We start from the raw sequence: 8,874 nt of genomic DNA, 5'->3' as shown, positions 1-8,874 counted from the left end.
ATGCGCGTCATTGGAATCAATGTGCTCAGTAATTAAAGAGTCAGGACGGTGTGTCTGTTATTTGGTTTGTGACATCCTTTACGGGAAACGCCGATTCGTCAGAACACCGGCGAAGGCTGCTCACAGCGCTTGGTCACGTGTCGCACCAGAACCGTTTTCGGAACCGAAACTTAGAAATTGCTTACGGTTCCGATTCTTTTCAAAGAACAGAACTGGTTCTGAATAAGAACCGGTTCTCGGTTCCCAATCCTACGTATGTATAAGTGATTCAGGCATTAGTTCAGTGTGGCAGATGTGGTCCAGTTAGGCTACTCATTACTAACAGACATTCATTAATGAGTAAAACCAGTGCTTAATTTGTAAATTGCGAGGTCCCGGAACAAAGTGGGGTAATGGATCTGGCATGTGATTAGAGGAAGAAGAGGTAACGGAGCATTTGTGCAATCACATTATTTTAGACTTGCCTAAAATAAAATCTATAGATATAAAACAGTTCAATATCACAACCTAGATAAATGTGCGCTGTTAGGCGCATAACCAAGCATTTGTGCGGAGAGTGGAAGCTAAGCACTCTGCAGGACATGGAGGCGCAAGCGCGGTCACTTGCATTTTTTTTCTAACAGTAGAAACAACTTAAAATACTTGTCATTTTAATGCATATAATTTATATGTAAGTCATTTTTGCTCATAAAGGTAAGAGTAATACATCATCATTCGGAACTTTAAAAGGTCTGCTTTTATTTGTGTGCACTCACAATATCAACAAAACATTGTGCTTTTATAAAATAAAGAAAAAACAAACAGTATGCGCTTTCTGCCGTCTCATCTTGACCAGGAGCGCTTCACAAAAATTAACGACACCCAGCGAATATATGCCCCACATTCATGACAAATATATCTATAGAAGCTTTAAATTACTACTTTAATATGAACTTTTTCTAATCGAAAACAAAAACTCTTTCATTATGTAATCCGTAAAGATGCATTTCTTTCTAAAGGCGCGTCCAGTGAGGAGATGAAGAGTCAAGATCGCCAACTTCATCTTTGCAACACTGACTAGTTTATCAATAAATAATTAAAATATCTCTTACTATTTCCCCCTGACACGTTCATGGTAATTACTTTTGCTGGGGCTTTTGCGGCAAGCTTTAGCTGATCATGTGCGTTTAAACGCGGATCTCTTCCAGATGCGCTGAAGGCACTTGCGCTTGCTGCTACTGACGCTAAACACCGTCGAGCCGGTCTTGACAGTCGCTGTAGCACGAAGTCCGGCCCTGCTTAAATAATAAGCCGGAGCCGGTCGGGTCCGGGCTGAAATGCAGGGCTCTAAAGTGGATAATCACAATTAAAAAAATAAGAAAAGAAAAGAAAACATTAAATCTGCTGGTGCAAATGGCCACTTATAGACGACACATCTTAATTTTCTTAAAGTTAGCTCTCCAGGTCGGGTCCGGGCTGAAATGCAGGGCTCTAAAGTGGACAACAAAAATTAAAAAAAATAAGAAAAGAAAAGAAAAAAAAACATTAAATCTGCTGGTGCAAATGGCCACTTACAGACGACACATCTTAATTTTCTTAAAGTTAGCTCTCCATCATGGTGTCCGAACGGTTTGAGTTTCGGTAAATTTTCCTGACTGACAACAACCGACGCTCGTTAGCCGATCATTAACCGTTAACCAACAAAATTTGAAGGTTAAATTAGATTTAAATAAATTAAAACATAGAACTTAAACTTAACATATAGCAGCAAACATAGAACTATTCACACATCGTCACATCACGCACCCGCGCATTGCATCTGTGTATGGAGAAAAACAGAATAAAACAGCATATATAAAAGGAATAGAATAAACATTCCTAAACATTTATTTCACTTAAATAACGAACATATTAACAAAACCAAATAAAAAAACTGCACCGAGTTCCGCGCCACAAGTTCAAGAAAAACCGAGAAGAATAGCGCACCCTATTTGTTTTCTTTATTTTTCAAAAGCACAATGTTTTTTTTTTTTTTTAAAAAAAATAATACAAATTAGACTGTTGTAGGCTGACCGGATCTCATGAAAGTGCGTAGTATACACTGTCATATATAGATCAGTGGTAGTATAGCACTATTTTCTGTTTGGCGTAATATTTATAGCAGAAATTGACGTGAGCAGAAATTGACTTTGGTTTGGTGTGCAGAAAATCGAGCTGGCTACTATAGGAGAAACAAGAGAGAAACGTAAATTTATAATTAATGGCATGACTGGTTCAGTCGACAGAAATACGGGACACGTTACGTATAATAACTGCTGAAATGTTTCCGGGGGAATTCTCAGGTCAGCCTGAGCGCTCACGCACAGTGCGTACAGCCGCACCCTGCAGACGCCACATAGTTGTATTCATTCCCGCAGCTTTCAAGTTAATAATAAAGGAAATTCCTGGAGACATTTACTCAGTATATTAGGCCAGATGAGTAAATACACACAAACTATCAGATTAAATCTGTCATTTAAAAACAGATTCTGCTGTACCGCGTCTTCTCTCTTTCATTCTCTCAATAGCCTAAGGGGCTGTTCACATGTTTGCGTCTTTTGCACGCTGAAGTTCGTTATTGTACGGCAAGAGCGCTCTTAATAGAAGATTTTTCATTAAATATATCACATGCACGCTATAGATCAGCACGAACGTCTTTCATTGGCGCCTGAGGAGGGCGATGTGCCAAAATGAGGTGCCGGATCCGGATCAGGTGTTGTGCCCAATTTTGACCCCCAGCCAAATTATTACCCCCCTCGTTCAAATCGCTACCTGATTGCCTAATCCTAACCCCACCCCTAATCCTAACCCCTCCCCAAACCTACTCCTAAACCTACCAATACTAGGGCGGTAATAATCTAGCAGGGGGTCAGAATTGGGCTCAACGCCGGTACAAATTAAGCCCTGAGTAAAACTAGTTGTAATTTGTGTTTTTTTTTTTTTTTCCATATTTTATGACTGACAGTTCTCTTGTCAGTTATAATGTTTTTTGAACTTTATTAGTTAGGCTATAGTTTTTACTGTGGCATCAAAGAAATACTTGAAGTGTTCTTTAAGATGCTTCTGAAGTGAACCATCAGCTTCAGTGCAGAGAGGGTAGACTGCAGCAGGGCCTGTAGAGCAGTTGTGTTTGTGTAGGGTGCCACAATTTTTTTTAAGAATTTGAAAAGGGTGCCATGTCTGAAAAAAAGTTGGGAAATGGGGCTTTAAATAACCCATTCAAAACGTCATCAGTCATTTGCTTCCTTTTGGAAAAAAAAAAAAACTGATTCAATGCCTCATTCATTAAGACAGTGACTTGCCGCCACCTACTGGCGGTTTTAGTTTCATATATCATGTAATGATATATTATGTATATAATATGTACTTTTTTTTAGGTCTATACTGATTATTAACATAAACCTTATTTAATAAAAAATATTTTACAGTTAAACATAGGACACAAACAAACTTTACAGTTTTACACCAAATTTACTATGATTTGTAATTATAAGTATTTTTCTTTTTACAGGATAAGATTTAGAGTAAAGGCATAGTAGCAGACAAAATCTATCAATACAACATGCAGATTAAATGCAGTATGATTCATTTACACCAGCAAAGAAACAATTAATTGAAAATCTCTTAATTAAATACACAGAAATTTTGTTCATTTGTTACATAGTTATATTTGCCTCTGCATAAATGTAAGGAATTAGACAGAAGAACTGAACATTAGTTTATTATCATATATGGGCTTTGTCATGCAGCAAGGAGAGTTTTACTGCTTTGTACACTCATTATCAGGTCATTTATTTGCGTACATTAGTAGCCAATAGAACTATTCAGTATAATGGTTTGTAAATGCCTGTCAACATGCTAGGCTTTTGTAAATACCCTAACCCTTACCCTAATAAAACAAAGACTTCTGTTTTTAGTTCACTGTGGCTGGAATAAACTGGATAATAACTAACTGATTAAATTATTGCATTTTTTTAAGCACTTGCTGAAAACATTTGTATTTGATAGACACAAGCTCAAGTAGATCTCAACTGTGAAGAGTCGAGGTATGTAGTTGTCACAGGATCTTTCTGAATGGTCGATGAAGCGATCCTCAGTGTCATTCTGCTATGCTCTAAACTATACAAAACACAGAATTTATTGTTACTGTGATATACATTCAGTTAGTACCTTTAAATCACCCCTGCTTAAAGTCTGCAATAACTTCAAACAATTAATCGTGATTAATCACATCCAAAATAAATGTTTTTTTTGTTTGCATAATATGTGTGTGTTCTGTGTACATTTATTATGTATATATAAATGCACACATACAGTATATATTTTGAATTTTTTTATATGTATTTACATGTCTATATTTATATTCATATAATTTACATTATAAATATATTTAATATATAAAAATAACATATTTTTCTGAAATATATACATGCATGTGTGTGTATTTATATAGCCTATACATAATAAATATACACAGTACACATACTTATATTATGTAAACAAAAACCTTTTATTTTGGATGCAATTAATTGTTTTGACAGCATATATATATATATATATATATATATATTATATATATATATATATATATATTATATATATATATATATATATATATATATATATAAATAATAGTAATAATATATACAGTTTACAGCATTAATGAGTACACCCCCTCTGAATAAAGTAAATTCATGGTATATAATAATATAATTCATGGTAAGATAGCAAAATTTAAACATATTAAACATATACTTAATAAAAACAAGAAAATATATGCCAATATTTTCTTAAAGATAAGTAAATTAGCCAATTTTGTTTAAATGAAGGATTGAAGAATTGAGTACACCTGAGATTTAATTCAGAAAATGTATATTATAGTACTTCGTATGTCTTACAGAACTTAAAGTATACTGCTCTGACCCTTCTTGGTACGGAGTGTACAAGTTCATGACAAATTTTCACATCTGTCCTGTTTAACTTTGCTCTGTTATGCTCTGATCTTTAATGGGGAGTGTTGCTTAGCTCAGAGAATGAATATATTCATTGTAATGCTGAAAATTGCCCATGCAGGGAATGAGGGAGAGGGTAGCATCTTCTGTTTCAAGTTTTTGTATTACATCACACGGTAGTATGTGAATTCATGCCAGCATTGATAAAGCACAACTCCCTCACACACTTCAGCACTCATTTCATCCCTATATAAAAGCTTTACTACCACTGTGGGTACCAAGCACTTCTCACTGTACTCCTCCTCTAGCAACACCAGAACATTTTGGATGCTTATGGATCCGAAATGATTGAATTGGTCTCTTGAGACCAGAGTATGGATTCCCAGAAGTCTCTAATTTGTAAATATGGGCCTTGGAAGAGGTTAAATAAGTTTATTTTGCTTTGGCTTCAGTTGGTAGTTCTGGTGTGTATAAACAACCATGCATGTCACTTTTGCAGGCTGCGTCATACTCTGTGAGATAAAGTGGCACTCTTTTCATAGCTTTTGCCGGCTCTGAGACACTTGCATGTTATTTCTCCTGCTTTTTTTCTAGCAAAAATCCACTCATCACTAAATCAAAACTTAAAGTGAAGACCTGATTATTTCAGGAGCCTTATCACAAGTCCATTGTTTTTGAAATGTTGGTGTTACTTCTGCTAAATTTTTACACTTAAAACAATAATTTGGTATTCCTCTTATATCTCCAAAGAACCCTCACATGTATTCTAAGTAAAGAGTAATTGCTTAATTTGTTAAGTTTTTGAGAGGGGCTGTACTCCTTTATGCTGTGCACTGTGTGTGTATATATATATACTGTGTATATATACAGAGAGTTTGTGTGTGTGTGTGTGTGTGTATATACAATTTTCAAAGAAGCACAACTACAGTGGAATAATCTATAATAATCCACTTCATGTGTAGTCATATGTGTTGTGTTTTTCTGCTGTCACTTTTTATTAATCTAGTTAGCATTATTATTTCTGAAGCACTGTCTATCCAAAGTCTGTACTACATGTTAATTGCACCCCAACATAATAACAGGTCATTTCTGCATTAGCCAGTATTTTTGCACTTCTTCTATGTTAACTAGTAACTATATATAGAAAAATTCCTGGATATACTGGACCATTTTATTAGCTTTGTTCAGAACTATTGGACCTGACAGCTCTTATACACATAAAGGGATAGTTCACCCAAAATGAAAATTCTGTCATTAATTACTCACCCTTATGTCGTTCCAAACCCGTACGACCTTTGTTTATCTTCGGAACACAAATTAATATATTTTTGATGAATTCCGAGAGCTCTCTGACCCTCCCATAGTCAGCAAGGATTCTTATACGATCAAGGCTCAGAAATGTAGTAAAAATAATGCAGTAAAAAACATAGTAAAATAATCCAGATGACATCAGTGGTTCAACCATAATTTTATGAAGCTACTAGGATACTTTTTTGTGCATAAAGAAAACAAAAAGACTTCATCCAACAATTTGTCTCCTCTGCATCATCACCACCTGCCGCCATTTTGGAGAGTATCACATACGTAAACAACATATGTACGTAGATATGTTGTTTATGCTTTGATCTGAATGTAAACAACGTATCCACATAGATACGTTGCATACTTTGTTTACATATGTGATACTTTCCAAAATGATGCCAGGGTGGAGACAAATTGTTGAATAAAAACTTTATTTTTGTTTTCTTTGCACTTTCTTTTTCTATGGGAGGGTCAGAGAACTCTCGAATCCATCAAAAATTGAGAAACCACTGCAAATGAGTCAGTGTGTAAGTGAACTGTGAATAAATTAAACTGAATCACAGACCATTTCAGACGTTTTTGCAAGGGATATAGATTATCAAGTCTGTATACTTACTTACTTATCTATTAATGATAATGCTGTTCAGAGAAACAGGTGTTACTCTACCATGAAATAATGTATGAAGTTTGTAGAAAACAATTAAGTTGAATAAAAGTGTATTTTACAAAAATCTCAATATCTTAATAAATTTATGACATCAGTTCTTCATGCCAAACTAGGACATGAGAAAGCTGCTGTATGTTTAATATTTGTTCTGTTGCACTGTAGTGTTTTTACAGACAGTCAATTCCAGAAAAGTATTTCTTCTTACCTTTCTCAAATATGAAATTACACCTGAAGAGGCAGATGATTCATCTGTTTGAAATAAGGGACAGTTTTAAAAAATAAATTGTGTTACTGATCATTAAAACATGCAAATGAAAACAAAAACATAAACAAGCATCCTATTATCACTTGAAGTAAAAAAAGATGCTTGATTTTCTTAGAATTATGTAGGCTTTATTTATTGATTTTCCAGTTAATTAAAATGACTAATTTAATGTCTTTAACCTACGTTGACTTGGTGATATTGTTTTGCCTATTTTTGCCCCCTGCAGAAAAAACAAGCAATGTGAGCTTAATTAGTATGTGTGTTTCAATACATTTTAGAGCAGTGTTCATATTTAATGGAGCATCTTGTTACATACCTGCTGTATTAACCAGTTCACAGTTTTTTCAGTGGAATCTAAATTCTTCTGACACTTCAGTAATCCTGTATCCTCATAGAACAGACAGTCCACTGTGAGTATGTCTGTCCTCTTGACAGATCTGCTGCTGTCTGGGACTATTTTCTCTGGGTCAAACGTGTGATGAAGCACCACTAGAACAGTTAGCTTAGAATCTGTTTAAGGACATAGACAAATTTAAGATAATTTCATCTGAAATGCTTATACATGTATAAATTTGAGGCAGAATATTCTGGGAATTAAATCTTTATTTAAAATAGTGTGACGATGATAATAAAAACAACCTGTAGAGTAAAACACAATTCTTCAGTGCAGCTTCAATGTCAGTTCCAGCTCGAGAAACAATAGGACAGAAAACTAGAATAATGTCACTTTCGCCCCCTGTGTGAGCTTCCTCCAGATTCTCAGTTCGGTTTCTCAAAATGTCAAAAAACTTCTTCTGACAGCTTTTCATCTTTTCATCCAAAATGGAGAACACTTTGACCACCTCTGGAAAATGAATTGGGATGGAATAAGTAAAACAGCGCAACATACAAATATGATCAGACCAAAATGAATGTAAATAATAATACAGTTTTAAAAATGAATTTCTTAATCTAGGAGGAGGTATACTGTTCTATTAACTCTTGAAAAAAAAATTTAATGTGTGTGACTAGACAAGCAATTATCGTGAGAGATCCCTCATAAGATACAAACTTACTTGTACTAGGTTCATTGTTTCCCATTTTCTGCCTCTGTATATTTTACAGACATACAACTTATAAATTAGTCACAGTATCTGGATAAACACTGTTTGGCATTTTAAACATTGACCTAAGCACAACAATATAAACATTTACCTTATTTCCTTTGGCCAATGCTTCATGTTCTTGATCTCGGTTTTGTCTGGGTTTGTAAAGTCTTTTGTTTGGTAAATCAGTAGAAATTAAGATAAAACAATGAGCAACATAATTACTGTTAACTTAAATGCTATATTTACTGACGTTATATTTAACGACAAAAAGTGACTTTAACCTACTTTGACGTGGACGTATTTTGACACCTGTTTGCCTCCCCTGTAGAGAATGATTACAACATGAGCTTATGAGTACAGTGATGTGTTTTTCAAATTAAATATTTTAGAGCATGTACCTGCTGTATTAACCAGTTCGCACAGTTTTGTCAACTGCATTTGAATTCTTCTGACACTTCAGTAATCCTCTATCCTCATAGAACAGACAGTCCACTGTGAGTATGTCTGTCCTCTTGACAGATCTGCTGCTGTCTGGGATGGTTTTCTCTGGGTCAAACGTGTGATGAAGCACCACCAGAACAG

General features: G+C 34.8%; 2 long non-coding RNA genes across 2 annotated transcripts; both read right to left on the bottom strand.

Moving 5' to 3' along the window:
• Window positions 1-3,469: 3,469 nt before the first annotated feature.
• On the bottom strand, window positions 3,470-8,038 carry LOC109067867. The gene is made up of 5 exons (XR_006154822.1): window positions 7,844-8,038; window positions 7,521-7,714; window positions 7,388-7,424; window positions 7,145-7,188; window positions 3,470-4,137 (listed from the first exon to the last, which is right to left on the bottom strand). It is a non-coding gene; the product is annotated as an uncharacterized LOC109067867 (long non-coding RNA).
• Window positions 8,039-8,259: 221 nt separating this feature from the next.
• LOC122137419 lies at window positions 8,260-8,709 on the bottom strand. The gene is made up of 4 exons (XR_006154823.1): window positions 8,691-8,709; window positions 8,578-8,614; window positions 8,399-8,459; window positions 8,260-8,293 (listed from the first exon to the last, which is right to left on the bottom strand). It is a non-coding gene; the product is annotated as an uncharacterized LOC122137419 (long non-coding RNA).
• Window positions 8,710-8,874: the final 165 nt, after the last annotated feature.

The sequence above is a fragment of the Cyprinus carpio genome, chromosome B5 (genome assembly GCF_018340385.1).
Source record: "Cyprinus carpio isolate SPL01 chromosome B5, ASM1834038v1, whole genome shotgun sequence".
In the NCBI taxonomy this organism is placed as follows: Eukaryota; Metazoa; Chordata; class Actinopteri; order Cypriniformes; family Cyprinidae; genus Cyprinus; species Cyprinus carpio.
The sequence above is the reverse complement of the archived record's forward strand: the minus strand, read 5'-3'. Positions and strand labels throughout refer to the sequence as shown.